Source organism: Archocentrus centrarchus, chromosome 15 (assembly GCF_007364275.1).
Source record: "Archocentrus centrarchus isolate MPI-CPG fArcCen1 chromosome 15, fArcCen1, whole genome shotgun sequence".
NCBI lineage: Eukaryota > Metazoa > Chordata > Actinopteri > Cichliformes > Cichlidae > Archocentrus > Archocentrus centrarchus.
In genome coordinates, this window is record NC_044360.1 from 310,241 (window position 1) to 332,659 (window position 22,419).

Consider the following 22,419-nt stretch of genomic DNA (forward strand, 5'->3'; position numbering starts at 1 on the left):
AACAAGCAGTTTTTTTTTTTTTTTTTTTAGATGCTGTGATTCTTCAACTCACCAAGCAAGAAACTGTAAGGAAGAAATCAGATGTTCAGAATGCAACAGCGACAAGCACGTAGCTGCATTGCACGCAGGTCCTGCTCCATGGGCACAAAACGCAAAGGCTCAAAACACTCAACCAGACCAGAGTAGTGAGCACAGAGAGGAGTATGGCGGGGAGAGCGGCCTTGGTTTAGAGTCCAGTTCGGCTTGCACTTGAGTTTGCCGGGACCTCAATGGGGGCCGATCTTGTTCAAAAATATGCCCAATTTATGTCTATCGTAAGGAGGCTCCAGGTAAGAAAATTAAGGCTTATGCTATCATAGATGATCAAAGCAATAGGTCACTAGCTAAGTCGAGCCTTTTTGACACATTTAACATTTCAATGGACAAGCTAGCACCGTACACACTTAAGACATGCACAGGGGTTTCCACGACTAACGGTCGCATAGCCGAGAATCTGTGTATAGAGTCCATTGAAGGCCAGTTTAGCTCTCCTTTGCCCCCCCTGCTCGAGTGTGATTCACTTCCGGATAACAAGTCTGAGATCCCAACACCAGAAGTTGCTTTAGCCCATCCACACCTTAAACACATTGCTGGCCAAATCTCACCTCTCGACCCACAGGCTGAGATAATCTTGCTGTTTGGCAGGGACATAATACAAGTACACAAAGTGTACGAATGAGTTAACGGACCGGTAAATGCCCCGTTTGCCCAGAGACTTGCACTAGGCTGGGTCATTATCGGAGATGTATGCCTAGGGGGAGCGCATAAACCAGCTGTTGTAGGCACGTACAGAACTAGTGTTCTAGAAAATGGGCGTCCTATTCTCCTACCACCCTGTCAGAACAGTTTTCATGTAAAGGATCAGGTCCAGCCAAATACAGTAGTAAGCTTCAAGAAACTCGTAGTTCAGGTCAAGTAGGAGAACATATATTTCAGCAATGCGAGAGGGATGAACGACTTGCCCCTTCCTTTGAAGACCAAGCCTTTCTGCGGATTATGGAAAGAGACTTTTACCAAGACAACGCAAACAACTGGATTGCTCTACTTACTTTCCGCACACCAAGAACCCGCCTCCCAAACAACAGAAATATAGCACTCAGTCGCTTGGAGTCACTGCGCCGCACATTAAAGAAACGTCCAGAGGTGGAGAAACATTTCATGGAGTTCATGCAGGGACTGTTTGACAAAGATCATGCGGAGTCAGCACCAGCTCTCGGTGAAGAAGAGGAATGCTGGTATCTGCCTTTCTTCGGCGTCTACCACCCACGGAAGTCAGGTAACATAAGGGTGGTGTTTGACTCAAGTGCAAGGTTTCAGGGGACGTCTTTAAATGACGTGTTGCTCAAGGGTCCAAACATGAATAACAGTTTGGTAGGGGTGCTTATCCGTTTCAGAGAAGAAGCGTGACAGAATGCGGACCTCCGGTAAGAGCAGAGGAGGGGGTGTGTGCTTGTATGTAAACAACAGCTGGTGTACAGACAGTATGACTGTGAACAGCCACTGCTCTCCGGACCTGGAGTACATGACTGTTAAATGCAGGCCCATCTATCTGCCCCGTGAGTTTACAGCTGTTTTGATCACTGTTGTTTATCTTCCCCCTGATGCTAATGCTAACTCGGCTGTTAGTCTCTTACATGACACGGTTTGCAGTCAACAGAGCAGATATCCTGAGGCTGTACACATCATTGCAGGAGACTTTAACCATGTCGATTTAAAGACTGTTCTACCCAAGTTCCATCAGCATGTTAAATGCCCTACAAGAGGGAACAACACACTGGATAAAGTCTACTCTAACATCAAGCTGGGTTTCAGGGCTGTGCCACTGCCACATCTGGGCCAGTCAGACCATCTGTCCCTGCTTATGATTCCAGCATACACCCCCCTCAGCAAAACTGCTCTTTCTACATCTAAGACTGTTCAGACCTGGCCTGAAGGTGCCTCTCAACAGCTGCAGGACTGCTTTGAAACAACTGACTGGGACGTATTCAAGCACCAGGACCTGGAGCAGTATACCTCGGCTGTTCTGGACTACATCAAGTTCTGCACCGACACTGTAACTGTGGACAAGAATATCCGGGTTTTTCCAAATAGAAAGCCATGGATGAATGGAAAGGTGCAGAGCTTACTCAGAGAAAGGAACATCGCCTTCAGAGCTGGTGATGGGGCGCTTTACAGCGCTGCCAGAGCCAACCTGAAGAGGGGCATCAGGGAGGCCAAGGCTGTGTATAAGAGGAGGATTGAGGACTGTTTCCAGAGCCACGACTTCAGGCAGGTGTGGCAAGGGGTTCGGCATATTTTGAACTACAAACCCAGCCTGTTAGTTGATCAGCGTAACATCAATCTGGCAGAGGAGCTGAACAGCTTCTTTGCACGCTTTGAGGTACAGCAATCAGAGACAGCCATCCAACATCCCTCAGCAGGCAGCAGCAGCATCCTCAGGCTGCAAGAGCAAGAGGTGAGGCGTATGCTGGAAACTGTGAACCCCAGGAAAGCTGTGGGGCCCGATGGTGTCTCTGGACGGATACTGAAGGTCTGTGCGGCTCAGCTGGCTGGTATTTTTACCAGCATTTTTAACCAGTCCCTGAGCCAGGCTGCTGTCCCTTCCTGCCTGAAGTCCTCCATTATCGTCCCCATCCCCAAGAAGAACACTATCAGAGGTTTGAATGACTACAGGCCAGTAGCACTAACACCAATTGTTATGAAGTGCTTTGAAAAGCTTGTCCGGGCTCACGTCATCTCCAGTCTCTCTCCCAGACTAGACCCCCACCAGTTTGCCTACAGAGCCAACCGGTCCACAGAGGACGCCATTGCCACGGCCCTCCACTCTGCCTTCTCTCACCTGGAGCAGGGGGGGAACTACGCTCGGCTGCTCTTTGTGGACTTCAGCTCGGCGTTTAACACCATCCTTCCTGGCAGACTGGTGACTAAACTGTCAGATCTGGGGATACCACGCTCCACCTGTCTTTGGATCAAGGACTTCCTGACAGACCGTTCCCAGAGGGTAAGAGTAGGTCCCCACCTCTCTTCAGCCATCAGCCTCAGCACCGGCTCTCCACAGGGCTGTGTGCTGAGTCCCCTACTCTTCACCCTCTACACACATGACTGCACCTCCATACATGCCAGTAACTGCATCATTAAGTTTGCGGATGACACCACTGTGGTGGGGCTCATATCAGGCGGGGATGAGTCAGCATACCGGGACGAGGTGCAGCGGCTGTCAAGGTGGTGCAGTGAGAATAACTTGATCCTGAACACCACTAAGACAAAGGAGATGGTAGTAGACTTTAGGAGGACAACACATGTCATTCAACCTCTGTTCATCGAGGGGGATGAAGTGGAGCTGGTTTCAGATTTTAGGTTCCTGGGAGTACATCTGCAGGATGATTTGACCTGGAGTATCAATACGACCAGCATTTACAGGAAGGCCCAACAGAGACTGCATTTCCTGAGGGTTCTTAGGAGCAACTATCTGACCCAGAATCTGCTGGTGTCCTTCTACCGTTGCTGTGTAGAGAGCATCCTGACCTACTGTCTGTGCGTGTGGTTCAACAGCTGCACAGCAGCAGACAGGAAAACACTCCAGCGAATCATCAACACGGCTCAAAAGATCATAGGCTGTCCTCTGCCCTCCCTCCAGGAACTGTTCAATGCCCGCTGCCAGAGGAGGGCACAGAACATCCTCCAGGACCCCTCACACCCTGGACACTCCTTGTTTCAGCTACTGCCATCAGGCAGACGTTTCAGGACAATGAAGGCCAGAACAAACAGACTGAGGAACAGCTTTTATGCCAGGGCTATCATTGAACTGAACTCTGTGTGGTTTGGACAGTGATGTGGGGTGGTAGTGCTGACTGTGTGCGTGCGTTGGTGTGTGTATTGGGGCTAGATTCATCTTAATTTACTATTGTGCACTGTATTTTAGTAATCATTTTTATCACTCATATTTTTATTATTTTATTATTTATTGTCTGAGGCACCTACAAAGGAATGCATTTTAAATTTCGTTGTGCAACTTCTGTGTACAATGACAATAAAGATTCTGATCTGATTAAAGCGGTGGCAGTAACAGCGGACATTCAACAAATGTTCCACTGCTTTTACGTGCGGGAGGACCACAGGAACTTCCTCCGGTTTCTGTGGTACCATAACAACGACCCAAGTGAGCAAATTGTCGAGTACAGGATGAAAGTACACGTGTTCGGCAATAGCCCGTCGCCAGCCGTCGCAACATTCGGTCTGAGAAATGCAGCACACCAGTTGGACACACAGTACTCCCTTGAGGCTAAGCAGTTTGTACAAAGACATTTCTATGTGGACGATGGACTGAAATCGGTAGCCGCTGAGTCTGAGGCAATCAAGCTTCTCAAAGACACACAAGAACTGCTCGCTGCATCCAATTTGAGGCTCCATAAAATTGCCTCAAACAGCCCAAACGTCATGAAGGCATTTCCAAGGGAAGACCTAGCATCTGGGCTCAAAGACATTGATTTCAATACAGAGTTTCCTCCAATGCAGCGAAGTCTTGGTGTATGTTGGGACATTGAAAAGGACACCTTTACATTCAAGGTTTCCCAGAACGAAAGGCCTTACACAAAAAGAGGTGTTCTTTCCACTATTAATAGTCTTTTTGACCCACTAGGGTTTGCAGCACCAGTAAGCATTAAGGAGAGGGCACTGTTACGAGAGTTGACCAAAGAGACTTGCGGGTGGGATGAGACTCTTCCTGAGGGCATGTTCAAAGACTGGACAGAATGGAAAAATTCTCTAAAAGATCTTGAACAGACTCACATCCCAAGACCATATTGCTCATTCTCCTTCGCTACTGCAGAACATAAAGAAATATGGATTTTCTGCGACGCATCAACCCAGGCCATTGCAGCTGTGGCTTACTTGAGGGCGACAAACAAAGAAGGCAAAACAGAGTTCGCATTCAATTCAATTCAATTCAATTCAATTTTATTTATATAGCGCCAAATCACAACAAACTGTCGCCTCAAGGCACTTTGTATTGTGGGTAAAGACCCTACAATAATACAGAGAAAACCCAACAGTCAAAACGACCCCCTATGAGCAAGCACTTGGCGACAGTGGAAAGGAAAAACTCCCTTTTAACAGGAAGAAACCTCCAGCAGAACCAGGCTCAGGGAGGGGCAGTCATCTGCCGCGACCGGTTGGGCTGAGGGGAGAGAAAGACATGCTGTGGAAGAGAGCATTCATCTTCGGAAAAGCCAAACTTGCTCCCAAGCCTGATCTTACCATACCCAGACTTGAGCTGTGTGCTGCGGTGTTGGCGGTGGAGGTTGGTGAGCTAATCAGGGACGAAATGGACATTGAGATCAGTAATATGCACTTCTTCTCAGACAGCCGGATCGTTCTTGGCTACATCTACAATGAGTCAAGGAGGTTCCATGTTTATGTGAATAATCGCGTGCAATGCATCAGACAAGCTTCAGAACCAATTCAGTGGAGTTATGTACCCTTGGAGCGCAATCCAGCCGACCACGGGTCCAGATCTCTATCAGCTGACAAGTTGTCGTCCAGCACTTGGTTAATTGGGCCAGAGTTTCACTTAGAACCCATAGGGACTAACTCACCTGATATGTTCCAACTCCAAAACCCAGACAAGGACATTGAGGTTCGACCATTGCTTGTTGCCACCATTCAAGGGTCACAGCCCTCTTTAAAGGCTGCTAACTTAGAGTCCTTCTCCTGTTGGCAGTCCCTTACCAGAGCCATTGCCCGCTTGACACACATTGTGCATACCTCAAAACTGAAGCAATCAGATGGAAAATGCAAGGGATGGCATATGTGTCAGGATCTCACCCCCTCCGATTTTGAGAAAGCAACAGAGACAATTATAAAATCAGTCCAACAAGAAAAGTTCACAGAGGAGCTCAGTCAGATTGAGGCAGGGAGGGAAATTTCAAAGAAAAGCCCTTTAGCTAAACTTTCCCCCTACCTAGATAGCTCAGGCCTCCTCAGAGTGGGCGGACGCCTCCTTCTCTCCGACCTTAAAACCGCAGAAAAACATCCTTTGATCATGCCACACAAACATCATGTAAGTAACCTGTTAATACGCTATTACCATGAAAAGACAAGGCATCAGGGGCGACATTTTACTGAAGGTGCTTTGAGATCAGCGGGTTACTGGGTCTTAGGAGGTAAACGTCAGATCAGTAGCCTGATCTACTCTTGTGTGGTTTGTCGTAAACTAAGGGGGGGTCACACATTACCAGAAAATGGCAGACTTACCTACAGAGCGTCTTAGTACTGAACCACCATTTTCTTATGTAGGCATTGATGTGTTCGGCCCATGGTCAGTTACCTCTCGTCAAACTCGGGGTGGGCTTGCCAGCAGCAAACGATGGGCCGTGATGTTCACGTGCATGAGCACTAGGGCAGTTCACTTGGAAGTCATAGAAGCTATGGACACATCTAGCTTTATCAATGCTCTCCGCAGGTTCTTTTCAGTAAGGGGGCCCACAAAACAGTTGAGGTCAGACTGTGGGACAAATTTCGTAGGGGCATTGGTTTGGACAAAAGGATTCCTAGTGACCCAAACTTTAAGTCATTCTTAAACGATAGCGGATGCTTCTGGGCCTTTAATCCTCCTCATTCATCGCACATGGGGGGCAGTTGGGAGCGTATGATAGGAGTAGCACGTAAGATTTTGGACTCCCAGCTCTCTCAACTCAGCTCCAGACCCCTCACGCACGACGTCCTAACCACCTTTTTAGCAGAAGTGGCTGCCATCATCAATGCGCAGCCGCTGGTTCCAGTGTCCAGTGATCCAGACTTCCCATTCATTCTCACTCCAGCCACTCTTCTCACGCAGAAGATTGGAGAGGCTCCTCCACCCAAGGGTGACTTTGAGGAGAAAGACTTATACAGACAGCAATGGAGAAGAGTCCAATGCCTTGCCAACTCTTTCTGGCATCGCTGGCGGAAGGAATACTTGTCGACACTGCAATATCGCTGCAAGTGGCGTTCCATCAAACCAAACCTGAAGCAAGGCGATGTAGTCCTCCTGAAGGATGCTGTTGTGCAGAGGAACCAATGGCCTATGGGAGTGATTACAAAGGTTCATTCCAGCAGAGATGACCTCGTTAGGAAAGTAGAAGTTAAAATAGTTAAAGATGGTAAAGCTAAAGTTTACCTTAGACCAGTTACAGATGTTGTTCTTCTTGTATCAGATGGGGTGTGATAACTTTGGTTTTTGGGTGTGACATCTTCCGATGTCAGGCGGGGAGTGTTCTGGCTCCTTAAGAGCCAGGCACATATTCGTATATTGTTTATGTTTAAGTTATGTGGTATTTGCCTCTTATTTATGTTTTTGACATCGTCTTATTTTGAAAGCACCGGAAGTTGAGCGGTTCGTGACTTCCTGTTTGGCGAATGATACTTTGTGGCTTCATCTGATCCTCTGTGCTGCGTTTTTGGCCAGTACAGCATGTAAGCCGATGTGTATTGTGTATTTCATTTATGCATAAGTAGTACCACGTTCTAGGTCATATAAAGAGGTTTATGGCAAGTTACGCCCTCAAGGAAATGGTTTAAAAGACGTTAGCATACGCGCTACCCAGTCGCTAGCTAGCGGCTAGCATTAACACGTCAGATACGTGATTGTGTATATATGCATATTTTGGGGTTATGTTGGGTTTATTTTGAGTTTATTATTTAAAGCGTGTAAGAGAGAATTGTGTCTGTTTACACCAAAACTTACGTACATTGTTTCTTTATTGCAGTTTTACCATTCATTCATCCATTCACGCATCCATGCCAGCCAATAAAATCAGAAAAACGGCCGACGGTGTGGTTATTGGAAATGATGGTTATCTACCTGCTAAGCTGAGAGCGAGGGCAGGATAGTTTTAGTTTTTCATATTTTGTCAGGTGCAAGATTCAAGGCACAAGAGTGACTATTGTGTAATAAAAACTCAACAAAAGATCCCGTTTAAAGAAATATATTCAACAACCAACTGTTCACAAGACAGAAGCACTACGTGCTAAATGTGTGTAATATTAAGGACACACATGAACATCAACAGGGAGAAACAGAAAAACATGAACTCCCAAACTCAAATTCTACAATAAACTATCAGTAAAGTTCAGCGTCAGTGCAGCAGATTAACAACAGCTAGTTTTGTTTAGGTTTTGTTTTAATTGAGTTCTCTGTTATGTTCCCAGTTTGTTTTGGTTTTGGTTTTGTTTATTCATCTTAGTTCCTCTCTCGTTATTAGTTATTGCTATTTACACATTGATTCCTAGTTCCCTTTGTTCTGGTCTCCCCTGCGACTTTGTGTTCTAGTGTCTGTCCTGTCCCTCTGTCATTGTCTCTGGTCTGATGTGTTTTGTTGTGTTGTTTATTTCCTGTGCAGTATGTCAAGTCTTCTGTCTTCGTCTAGTTGTTTCGTTCATCATTGTATCCCTACTGTGTGTCACCTTGCCCATTGTTTTGGCATATACTGGCACCTGTCCAACCCAGTATAGCCCTGTTAATTGTTTCACTGCTCTTCATTAATAAATCACCTTTAAGTTTAGTTCCGTCTCTGAGTCCTGCATTCTGGGGTCACCCTCATCAGTCACACAGCAACATATGACAGATGGCTCTTTTTGATGTGGAGGAGTAGCAGCTCTATTCTGATCTCCTCCTAAATGACTAAATGATCTCCTCCTAAATCACTGCTAGCGCCCGCAGATGAGGACGAACATATGTCTATGAAGACGAGGCTTCTGCTTTACTTTGAGGGCATGGGAAATCTCCAACACGGGCTTAAAATGCTGTGCAAATCTGTCAAGATCATATTTTTTCCTCAGAGATTCGGGTCGTGTATTTACATAAGCTGCTTGTATCGGTGAAGCATGTTATCTTTCAAAACCAATCACATACATATAGAATATCAATGCTGCAATAAAGACATTTCCAGTTCCCACGGTCCCTGAATGCAACAGCTGGGACCATGTTGTTCAGCCACTGTGTTGAGCTGTCAGTCATGATTCCACACCCCCGTCATCTGAGGCTCCGCCCCCCCACGCCAAAACAGGGCCAAAAGTTTGAAATCGAAAAAAAAAATTGAAACTGCGAAAAAAAAAATCTGAAAGTGAAAAAAAAAACTTGAATCTTAAATGTAGTTTTGAAATATATTTTTTTAGTTTCACATCTTTTTTTTTCAGTTCCAAAACTTTTTTTCATTTTCAAACTATTTATTTTTGGTTGCAAAACTTTTTTGTTCCTGTTTAAATTTTTTTTCCGGGTTCAAAATAATTTTTCAGTTTCAATTTTTTTTTTTTTCGAACAAACTTTATGGCCCCAATTTAGCTCCATACAAACATCCTCCATATGTTTCTTTATGCAGAATAACGTGTGCCGATCATATCGATATTGGTTAACAGCCAAGACACAGTTGGTTGACGAGCTTGATAAGGCAAAATACATTACTAGACAAATTACAAGAGTATGAGAGAGAGGAGACAGAGCAGAGGTCAAGCCGCACACAGGCGCCATCTTGCTCTTGATCCACTTGTTCAGGATGGCTTCCAGCTTGTTGTACTGTAAATACAGTACAACAAGCTGACCTGTTTATTACACACTAAACTGCAGTATTTTCATACAATCTTTGAATTACACAAAGTCAGCATAGTTCAGTTTGTTTTCCAGTCCTTCCCTTTAAATCTAACCTCTCTTCTTCCTCTCCTGTCCTCTTTCTCCATCTCTGAGTGAACTTCTCTCTCTTTGCTCTCCCTGAAATACAGCAGCTCTTCTTTTAGCTAGCAGACACACTGTGTGACAAACTGCACACACTTTGTGTTTGCGCTGATATTTGTTGAGCATTCAGAAACGTTGCATTTACCTGCCACACGTTACTCCCTTTATGCTCGCTCCTCTTCAGTAGCGCTAGCTAAGCTGTTTATGTCCAGCGAGCACAACTTATGGACTCGGTCCGGCCCGCTGTAACCCCTGATTATAACGCTATAAATGAGACATAAATTATATGTGTTTGTGTATTTAATCCCTTTGTACCCGATAAGCCCGGTGATGGAGGATACGCCAGTACGATTGTCTCTTACATGTTATTATTCCTCCATTTAGGCTCAGATCGTTTGATGTTTGGCGGCACACTGACCGGAAATGCAAAATTCTCTCTGACGTGTTAAAAAGTAACGAGTCTGTTTGAAAATGTAAGAAGTAGAAAGTACAGATACTTGTGTAAAAATGTAGGGAGTAAAAGTAAAAAGTACTCAGAAAAATAAATACTTAAGTAAAATACAGATACCTGAAAAATCTACTTAAGTACAGTAACGAAGTATTTGTACTTCGTTACTTCCCACCTCTGGGTGAGGGTAGGAATGTAGATTGACCAGTAAATCAACAGCTTTGCTTTCACCCTCAGCCCTTCAGGGGCCTTTTCCAGGAAGCAGGTTTTGCTAACAACTCTGGGTTTGTTAACCCTAAAATGAGGGAAACTTGGGTTTTCTGTTCCAGTTAGAAAGCTAACTCCAACTCGGAGTCAGTTAATGAGGTAACAGATTCTGTGAACCTAACCTGCTTGCTGGCAGATTTTATCCAACAACCTCTGAGTGTCTCTCTGACTCCTCCCTTCCTGCTGCACCTAAACCACCTGTCTGACACCTTAAAGTGACTTAAATCAACATTTTGAAAGTTATGATGTCTGAAATTCAGAGTATGAATCTCAACATACACACACTGAGGATCAGCAAACCGCGTCCATGTCCACCTGAAATCTCCGTTTAAAAAATGAATAAAGTGAACGTGCTATTCCATCAATAGATTCTATTTTTACTAGGGATGGCACAATACCACTTTTTTTATGTCTGATACCGATATTTTACATTTGGATATCTGCCGATACCGATACAAATCCGATCTTTTTTGTATTATTATTTTTAGAAATTGTTTTTGAATCAATTTTACATAAGTCAACAGTCTCTCACAACAAAATCGAAATCTTTTAGTTGTCCCACATACAAGACTAAGGACTAGGGGGGCAAAGCTTTTCAGGCAGTGGCGCCAAAGCTCTGGAACTGTTTACCACTCCAGCTCCATTTAGCTGACTTTGTGGCATCTTTTAAAAAACAGTTGAAAACTTTTCTGTTTAACCAGGCTTTCTGTTGACTTTATTTTTATTATTTTTCTTTTAATATACTAATGTTATTTTTTAACATGGTGTTTTATCTGGGTTTTTTTTTTTTGAGATTGTGTTTTAATTATTGTAAAGCACTTTGTGACTTTTTGTCTGTGTAAAGTGCTATATAAATAAACTTTACTTACTTACTTACAACAGTCACTCTATCACCATAATCCTGTTGCTCCTATGTGAGAAGGTGATGCATTGGCTTATGGTATGTTGCAAATTTCATTAGGGCTGCAACTAATGGTTATTTTAGTAATCGTGTATTCTATCAATTATTCCATCAATTACCCGAGTAACTGGATAAGAAATACTTTTTTCATATTAACAGTTTATCTGCATATTTTAACTTCTGTACTGCAGTTTTTCCCTGTGTGAAACAAACAGGGTGGATGGAGCAGCTACAAAGTTCTCTTTTTTTTCCACTTACTGATCAGTTGATTGATGAAGGACCTCCAGCTGTTTCCCAGTAAAGGTTTAATGGAGGTTACAGGGAGAAAAGCTTCATCTGGAAGCTAGAAAAACATTTCGTCCACTCCATCTGAGCTCACCGGCTCCGCCTCTTTGCTCTTGTGCAGACAGACAGACAGAAAACAGCTGATTTGCTGTTGCTGTCTTATCAGTGTTTATGTTGAAAAACTGGGGGCTGCGTGAGCGTAATCTTGTAATGTTTTATATTCACAAGCATTCTCCTAAATACATTTCCACTGCAGGTCTATATTTAGTCACTAATCAGGGATTAAAGTATCAAAAATATTTTGACGGGGAAGGGGTCCTTCCGGTACCGGACGGTCACCAGTGCTAATAGCGGCGCTCGCTAGCAGTATGTCCGGGAGCTGAAGTAGAGAAAAAAATAACTGCTGAAATTCTCAGCACAGCGAGCACAACACACAAACAAGGCAGAGAGCGGTGGAGGTGGAAAAACATGTCAGCGATGATCGCTCAGTGTCAAAGGGAATCCGTCACAGCGATGGAGAACTTTATAGAATCTGAGGTTTTTTTTTTTTTTTTCAAACTCCTGATCCCCCACTCCATTCCAGTAGGTGGTGGTAATGCAGTTCTAAGCTGGTTTGTTCAACCGCAGACCCACAAGAAGAAGACGATGACCGAGAACTGTAATGCAGCTAATGTGGGTCTGATCGGATTGCATTTTTTTATTTCTTTCCGATATCCGATCTAGTAATTTAGGCCAGGATTGGACCGATACCGATACTGAAGATCGGATCGGCACATCCCTAATTTTTACTGTATGATTATTTAAACAATTAAATGGCCATAAACTGAAGTGTCATAAACTGCAGCAAACACAGTTTTTATTAAGTAACAAATTGACCTGAGTTCAGCTCTGCCCCGGCGTCTGCTGCTGTCTCAGTCTCTAACACACAGTTAGCGGCAGTGGTGCAGTGGGTAGGCGTTTGCCTTGCAGGGTTGCCGGTTCGAGCCCCTGTCCCTGCGCTGTGTTGTGTCCTTGGGCAAGACACTTAAACCACATTGCCTAACGATAGTGCTGGTCTCTGGCTGCATGACCACAGATGTTCGTCTCTGGATGAGTGACCTGGAACGATCATTTCATTGTGTGCCTTGTCGGTCAGTAAATTCAGTCTGAGCTCTTTCTCTACATTTTTGTCTTCACCTTCTGTCTCCTGCATTTTGTCCATCAGGCTGTAGCTCAAAATTTAGATTTTATAAATCAAATGTAAAATTAGGATTCAGCTTCATCTGATGGAGATTCAAGTTGTGTAAATGATGACAGCAGATATTATAAAAGAAATTATATATTTTATAACAAACTTTTATTCTGTGTGTGACGATGACAGAGTGGGTCAGGCTGATTATAGTGACTCGTCATGCTCCACACTGACACATGCGATCCTCCATCCATCAGATTAAAATGGAGGCTCTGCTCTTTATTTACCCACTGCCATGGTGAATCATGGTGTCGGCGCTCCATTGATGGCTTTCTTTCCTTACTCACGCATGCGCTAAATCAGGATGAACATACTCACAGTTGATTGAACTAACTCTGATCAGCTGTTCTCGAACGGGAAATTCAGAGTTGCAGATGTCAGAGTTGATCAACTCAGAGTATGTTTTTAAACTCAGAGTTTGTTGAACATGCTTCCTGGAATAGGCCCCTGCTCTCTTTTCACCACAACAGACCAGTACAGCATCTGCATCACTGCAGACATGGTCCCAGTCCATCTGTCAATCTCCTACTCCCCTCTGTCCTCACTTGTGAGCAAGACCCTGAGATTCTTAAACTCCTCCAACTCATCCAGCAACTCATCCCTGACCCAGAATGACCACTCCACCCTTTTTCTTCTGAGAACCACGGCCTTACACTTGGAGGTGTTAATTCTCATTCCCACCACTTTGTACTCAGCTGTAAGCCATCAGGTGAGCTGGAGGTCACTGCCTGAGGAAGCCAAAGGAATCACATCATCCACAAAAACCAGAAAGGTGATCCCAAGGCCACCAAAGTGGAGACCTTCCACTACTTGGCTGCACCTCAAAATTTTGGCAGCCCTGCTGGAGTGCAACAGGGATGGGTCTGATTTACTGCCAGAATAGTCTATATCAATGGAACACCTCACTCCATATTCCTGAAGCACCTCCTTCAGGATCCCCCCAGGGATGTGGTTGAATGACTTCTCGAAGTCCACAGAATACATGTGGACTGACTGAGCAAATGCCCACCAGTTTAGTTCTGTTTTCTAGTTTATTAATCCACCAGTAATATTATGGGATATTTTCTTCACTTTATTAAAACTCAGGGATCACTACAGGACAGAAGGAAAATAGATTTGTTTCTTTTACATGTAGCTTGGGTGGTGGTGCTAATGGAAGTGTTGGAGGTTTGAACCAAGGCTTCCCTTCACTCATTTCTGCGCTCACATTTTACTGCTGAAACTTACCGGAGATGTTGGCTCACTGACCACCACACCTACAGACAGAGAGAGAGAGAGAAATTTGAATTTCAAACAAATATTTATTTCCAGTTGAGCCTGTTGAAAAATTGAAAAAGACTTAATTCAGAAATACAAAAATTACAACACAAGGAAGATTAATGAAAAACAAGGACAAGAAAAAAAACAAAACCATCAGAAGTGCAATACTAAAGAGTTTCCTACGACTGAGCACAACACATCTTGCTTACCCCAAAAGTTCACAAAAATTCATCAGTTTGTGATATTCAAAATCTACCTTAAGCCTAGCTGCCAGGAGCCTAGTCAATATGAAAAGCACATCAACTGACCCTTCATCTCTTACACAGTTTTTTCTGGTTTTCCATATGGCCAGTTTGGCCACACCTGAAATTAAATTAATCAGCATATTTACAGCCTTCTTCTTAGCTGAGTACCATGGTTCAAAAATAAAGAGACAAAAATAAAAATGTTCTCCCAAACCTCTGGAGCTTGAAAAAACATATGTTTTACCAGGGAGGACACCAGAGATAACAAGTTACCATTCCTGGACTGTGCAGTGCTTATCAAGGAAGATGGAAGCCTCAACATTGAAGTTTGCCGGAAGCCCACACACACAGACCAGTATCTCCTCTTTGACTCCCACCACCCTCTGGAACACAAACTTGGGGTGATCAGGACCCTACAACACCGGGCAGAAAGTGTTCCCTCTGAGGCAGAAGGGAAACAAAAGGAACACACATATTAAGAAAGCCCTCAAAACATGCGGTTACCCCAACTGGGCCTTCATAAAATCAGCCAAGATGCACAGGAATGAAGGCCAAACACAAACTACAGAGAATAAGAAGGACAAGAGGAAGAACATTGTCATCCCTTATGTGTCAGGCTTGTCAGAGAAACTCAGAAGAATTTTCTCCAAGCATGACATCTCAGTATACTTCAAACCAAGTCACACCCTAAGGCAAAAACTGGTTCATCCCAAGGACAAACCCCCCAAACACAAGATCAGCAATGTAGTGTATGCTGTCCAGTGCAGTGAAGAGTGCTCAGACCTCTACATTGGAGAAACCAAACAGCCTCTTCACAAACGAATGGCACAACATAGAAGAGCCACAACAACAGGACAAGACTCAGCTGTACATCTGCATCTGAAGGAAAAAGGGCACTCTTTTGAGGATGCCAATATTCACATTTTGGACAGGGAAGACAGATGGTTTGAAAGAGGAGTGAAAGAAGCCATCTATGTCCACTGTGAACAACCATCATTGAACAGAGGAGGTGGATTACGTCACCAACTTTCCCCCGCTTACAGTGCTATCCTGAGCTCCCTTCCCAGACGTCTCAACCCCCATTCACACCTTTGTTCCAGTGACCTCAATAGGCCACAGGAAACAATGGAGCGAAGTCCTAAATTGGTTTCAACTGAAACCACTGATTGAAATGACCCACGCCTCCTTCACACCTGGGCACATGTGTTTACACATGAACAATAGAGGGTCATAACCACCTCCAAGGGACTACGCCCACAGGGGTTCAAATACCTGGGTCTCTCCACCATTTGGTTGAGAACTGAAGAAGCCTTTTGGATGAGAGCTGAAACGTGTTCAAGAAACAAAAAGAAGTCCACTTGCCTTTTTTCAAGCTCCAGAGACTACTATGACTTGGATGACTGAGAATCTACACAGACATATTCTCCCAAACCCTGAAACCAAGACTTAAGCTGACTAAAAAGTGGAACTAGTCTGGCACACTGAACAAACAAATGTTGAACCGTCTCAGTCTGTAAACAAAAAGCACAACCACCACGTGCCAGGATTGCGATGCACCAGATAACTGTTTGTGGCTATGGTCCCATGTACAATCCTCTACTGGAGGTTGCCTGTCCGCTTATCAATGGGGGCTTTGTACAGTGACCACCAACACCCCCTCAGGGATGACCCAACGTCAAAGAACTCCGTCCACCTCAAAACCCTCACCTCCACCAGAGAACGTATGTTTAGTACCTTAACACAAACATGTTAAAGTGCTTTGTTCCCCACAGTCTCAAAGTCTCCCAACTCAGGGACCCAGCATGAGGTCTTCCCTCTCCTACCACTGTCCCACAGCAGGAAAAACAGATGATAGATCTTGGTGTTTTACACGTTTTGTTTTATATTTATTTGGAGAAGCAAGTGTTACAATCTCTTCTGTGTGCAATTCAATTTCCCCATCACAATTGCGATTGTGGGGCTATCATTGTTTACTTTGGCTGAAGAGATCTCTCCAAGATCTCTCAGGGTCACAGGGGGGCTGGAGCCTATCCCAGCTGACATAGGGTGAGAGGCAGGGTACACCCTGTACAGGTCGCCAGCCTGTCACAGGGCCACACACATTCATGCTCTCATTTACACCTATGGGCAATTTAGAGTTTCCAATTAACCTAACCTCAGTAAGTGCATGTCTTTGGACTGTGGGAGGAAACCGGAGTACCCGGAGAAAACCCACACAGACACGGGGAGAACATGCAAACTCCACACATCCAAGGTGGAATCGAACCCAGGACTTCCAGATGGTATTCTCACTGTGAGGCAGCAGTGCTAACCACCGCGCCACCGTGCTTTTAGAAAATTTGCATCACTTTGTTTAGTAACCATTACAACAAGATCATCTGCATACACAGACAGTCTAAAAGCAGATTCAGCATTTGGGAGTTTAAAACCAGTGAGACCTTGCCTGAGTTTGTGGAGCATGGGCTCTATGGCCAGACCATACCAGAGAGGGGACAGCCTTGATTAACACCCCTCTCTATTTTAAAAGGGGTACTTAAACCACCATTAATATTAATTCAATTCAATTCAGTTTTATTTGTATAGCGCCAAATCACAACAAACAGTCACCTCAAGGTTCTTTGTATTGTAGGTAAAGATCCTACAATAATACAGAGAAAACCCAACAGTCAAAATGACCCCCTATGAGCAGCACTTGGTGGAAGTGGGAAGGAAAAACTCCCTTTTAATAGGAAGAAACCTCCAGCAGAACCAGGTTCAAGGAGGGGCAGTCATCTGCAGTGACCAGTTGGGGCTGAGGGGAGCGAGACAGGACAAAAGACACACTGTGGAAGAGAGCCAGAGATTAATAATAATTAATGATTAAACACAGAGTGATGTAAAAACAGAGTAAAAAAGGTGAGTAAAAAGAAACTGTGCATTATGGGAACCCCCAGCAGTCTAGGCCTATAGCAGCATAACTAAGGGATGGTTCAGGTTCACCTGATCCAGCCCTAACCATAAGCTTGATCAAAAAGGAAAGTATTAAGCCTAATCTTAGAGAGGGTGTCTGTCTCCCGAATCCAAACTGGGAGCTGGTTCCACAGAAGAGGAGCCTGGAAGCTGAAGACTCTGCCTCCCATTCTACTCTTAAGTATCCTAGGAACCACAAGTAAGCCAGCAATCTGGGATCAAAGTGCTCTATTGCTCTATATATCTTAAAGACTATCTTAAAGAGTATATCAAAAAGCAGTCAAATATGCAAAGTCTGCTTACCTTTCTAACATTGTTTCAAGTAACAGTCATAGGCCTCATTTTCTTTTTAGTATTTTTAATTCACTAGCTGATCCCTGCTGTAATGTAAACCAAGCAAAGGTCTGTCCTGCACTGTGTGAAAACTTTAACAAATTTTTTGTGGAAAAGATTTCTGCCCTCAGACCTTCATCACCTCAGGCTGAAACAGACTCATCTGCACCTCCTCCCAGCAGAGCTGTCTTTGAGCAGTTTGAGCCTGTCAGACTCTCCACACTAAAGGAGGTGATTCAAAATATGAGACCTGTGAACTCTCCCACAGACTGTGTTCCCTCTTGCCTTTTTAGAGAGGCTTTTGATTCAGTGGGACCAACTATCCTTGCTCTGATTAATAGTTCTCTTGCATCTGGTTGTGTTCCAGCTGCCTTTAAAAATGCAATTGTACAGCCTCTAATCAAGGGGCCCCACCCTGGAGCCAGGCCTGGGGAGCGGGCTCGAGGGAGAGCGTCTGGTGGCCTGGCATTTGCCCCTGGTGCCTGGCCAGGCGCAGCCCGAAGAGGTTACATGGGCCCACCCTCCTGTAGGCCTACCACCCGCAGGAGGTGTAGTAGGGGTTGGGTGCAGTGTGTGTCGGGCGGTGGCCAAGGGGGGAGGCCCTGGTGGACTGATCCCCAGCTATTGAGACTGGCTATTGGGACATGGAATGTCACCTCTCTGGTGGGGAAGGAGCCTGAGCTAGTGCGTGAGGTTGAGAGATACTAGCTAGATATAGTTGGGCTCACCTCAACTCATGGCCTGGGCTCTGGAACCAGTCTCCTGGAGAGGGGCTGGACTCTGTTCCAGTCTGGAGTTGCCCTCGATGAGAGGCGGCGAGCTGGGGTGGGTATTCTTGTATCCCCCAGCTTGCTGCCTACACGTTGGAGTTTTCACCGCTGGACAAGAGGGTTGTTTCCCTGCGCCTCTGGGCCAGGGATCGGGTCCTGACTGTTGTTTGCGCTTATGCGCCGAATGACAGTTCAGAATACCCACCCTTTTTGGAGTCACTGGGCGGGGTGCTGGAGAGTGCTCCATCCGGTGACTCCATAGTCTTGCTGGGAGACTTCAACGCTCATGTGGGCAATGATAGTGAGACCTGGAGGGGCATGACTGGGAGGAACGGCCTGCCCGATCTGAACCCGAATGGTGTTTTGTTATTAGACTTCTGTGCAAACCACAGTTTGTCCATAACAAACACCATGTTCGAACATAAGGATGTCCATAAGTGCACATGGCACCAGGACACCCTAGGTCGCAGGTCGATGATCGAATTTGTAATTGTATCATCAGATCTGCGGCCGCATGTTCTGACACTCGGGTGAAGAGAGGAGCTGAGCTGTCAACTGATCATTACCTGGTGGTGAGTTGGATCAGGTGGCGGGGGAAGATGCTGGACAGACCTGGTGCACCTAAATGTATTGTGAGGGTGCGCTGGGAACGCCTGGCAGAAACCCCAGTCCGGGAGATCTTCAACTACCTCCTCCGGCAGAACTTCGACAGCATTCCGAGGGAGGCTGAGGACACTGAGTCCGAATGGACCATGTTCCGCACCTCCATTGTTGAGGCTGCTGCTCAGAGCTGTGGCTGCAAGGTGGTTGGTGCCTGTTGTGGTGGTAACCCCCGAACCAGATGGTGGTCACCGGACGTGAAGGGAGCCATCAAGCTGAAGAAGGAGTCCTATCGGGCTTGGATAGCCTGTGGGACTCCAGAGGCAGCTGACAGGTATCAGCAGGCCAAGCGGAATGCAGCTCAGGCAGTGACCGAAACAAAAACTCGGGTGTGGGAGGAGTTCGGTGAGGCTATGGAAAAAGACTTTCGGATGGCATTGAAGCGATTCTGGCAAACCGTCAGGTGACTCAGGAGGGGAAAGCAGTGCTATAGTCGGACGATGGAAGGAGTACTTTGAGGACCTCCTGAATGACTTGCTCATCACTGGGGGTGAGGTCACTGACGCAGTTAAACAACTCCTTGGTGGCAGGGCCCCTGGGGTGGATGAGATTCGCCCTCAGTTCCTGAAGGCCCTGGACATTGTAGGGCTGTCATGGTTGATACGCCTCTGCAACAACGCGTGGAGATCTGGGGCAATGCCATTGGATTGGCAGACCAGGGTGGTGGTCCCCATCTTTTTTTTTTTTTTTTGAACTTTATTGCCAACCAAACAAAGGCAATTTACAAACATTTTTATCTTGAGACTGAAATTGGGGCTTCACATCATTATCCCTACACTGAATCCCAAATTTCCATTTACCATCATACAGGGTGAGGTAGGACAGGTACCCCAACATAACAGACAGAGAGGCAGATCAAAGAAATATGCACCTTAATTAAGAAAGGTCACCATAGGTTTCCAAAGTCTTTCAAAGCTCTGAGCTTTCAATTGTAGTTGGGCAGTTAGTCTTTCCATTATATATACATGCTTAATTTTCTGTGTCCATTGATGCATATTTGGTGGGTCGGGCTTCATCCAATTCGTTGTGATCATCTTCCTAGCTGTCATTAGAAGGATATGTAGCAGAGTTCTTTGGTCATGTGTGAGGTGATCAGAGAACACATCAAGTATGAAAGTTACAGGCTCAAAAGGGATGTTTAATTTTAGTATTCTCTCTAGTACCTCTTTAACATTTTTTCCAGAAAGGTTGTATCTGAGGGCAGTCCCAGAATATGTGGGTCTGATCGCCTATTTGGCCACATCCCCTCCAACATTTATCACTTACACTGCTCTTTGAGAGATAGCTCTTGAGTGGAGTTTGAAAAAATCTTATTTTACACTTCCAATCAAATTCTCTCCAGTACTGACTCGCAATTCCTTTGTGGCAACCAGTACAGATGTCCTCCCATAATTCCTCCTCTAAAGTGATATTCAATTCCATCTCCCATTGTTGTTTAATATGCTGAGTGTCATTTGCCTCGTCCATCATCAATTTTTTATACATTAAGGATACTTGTTTTTCATGTTTCCTGAGTTTTCAAGTAGATCAATTAAATGTTTTTCTATGTTTGTTGGTTCTCTTTTAATGTGTTCCCAATCTGGATGTTGTGTTAAATAATGCCTAACCTGTAGAAACCTATACAAATCGGTTGAGGGAAGGGCAAAAGTATCCTTTAATTTGAGGAAGGTCATAATTACATTGTTTTCAAATAACTGATTTATTGTAATCAGCCTGTGTTCAGCCCATCTGTCAAAGGCCTTATCATACAGAGAGGGTGCAAACTCCACATTTCCCTTGATAGGCATGGCCCTTGATAGAGCTATAGTTCCCTTTAGTCGTTTCTGTATTTGATTCCATACTTTCAATGTTTGTTTGACCCATGTATTACTTATTTTAATTTTTTTCAGAGATCGCCTACTAAGAAACGGGAGAGTTGAGAGGCTTATACCTGGTAATGAGTGTTCCTCAATAGAGACCCATTGTATTTCTGGGTCCTTGATGATCCATGCCACTATTATATCTTATTTGGGCTGCCCAATAATAGAGTCTTAAATTGGGTATCCCTAAGCCTCCTTTATTTTTACCTGACATCAGAACCTTGAGTCTTATTCTCGGTCTTTTATTCTGCCAAATAAACCTTGATATAATTCTTTCTAACATTTTGAATATAGACTGTGGTATAAAAACTGGGAGTGACTGAAAGAGGAATAGCAGTCTTGGTAAGATATTCATCCTAATGCATTCAATCCGTCCAAGGAGTGAGAGTGGAAGCATATCCCATCTATTTAAGTCTTGCTTTAGCTTTTTTATTAATTTATCATAATTGGAGGAGAATATTTGGGTGGTCTTCGGAGTGAGAAATACTCCAAGGTATCTAAATCCTTGTTTGACTTTTTTAAAGGAGACTAAATCATCTAATTGAGGGGGCCAATCTCCCCCAATCATCATAGCTTCAGATTTATTTGTATTAACCTTGTATCCTGATATTACACTGTACTCATTGAGGCTATGGAGAAGAGCGGGGACAGATGTAATGGGGTTCTCCAAGAATATTAATATATCATCCGCGAATAGTGACAATTTATGTTGAGCGTTTGTTTCATCACATATTCCCTGGATCCTGGGGTTGGACCAAATCAATTCTGCAAGCGGCTCTATACTAAGCGCGAATAACGAGGGTGACAAGGCGTCTCCTTGTTGGGTGCCACGCCCCAGCGGGAAAAACTCAGAGCAATGTCCATTAACCCTAACTCTAGACCTGGGGTTCTTGTAAAAGACTTGGATCCATCTAAGAAAAGTGTCATTGAAGCCGATTTGTTTGAGTGTCTGTTGTAAAAATTCCCAGTCTACTCGGTCAAATGCCTTCTCAGCATCAAGACTGAGAAGCATTGACGGAGCACCTCTCTTTTGTGCCAACAACTGTAAATTCAGGGCCCTCCTCACATTGTCAATTCCCTGTCTTTGTGTTATAAAGCCAGTTTGGTCCGGTTTTACGAGCTTCCTTATATACATTTGGATTCTATTGGCAATAATAGAGGTAAGTATCTTTAAATCAACACAGAGAAGACTGATCGGCCGGTAGGATGTGCACAGTGTTGGGTCTTTTCCGTCTTTATGAATGACACTAATTATAGCTTCAGACCATGACTTGGGAGGGTCCCCTTCTGTCAGTGCATAGTTATAAACCCTCACCAAAATTGGGGTTAGTTCATGGGCATACATTTTGTAATATTCTCCAGGGAGGCCATCCACTCCCGGGGATTTATTATTCTTAAGTCTGAGGATACTGTCTTGGATTTCTTCCCCTGTGATAGGTTGTGTCATAACATCTGCTTCCTCACTA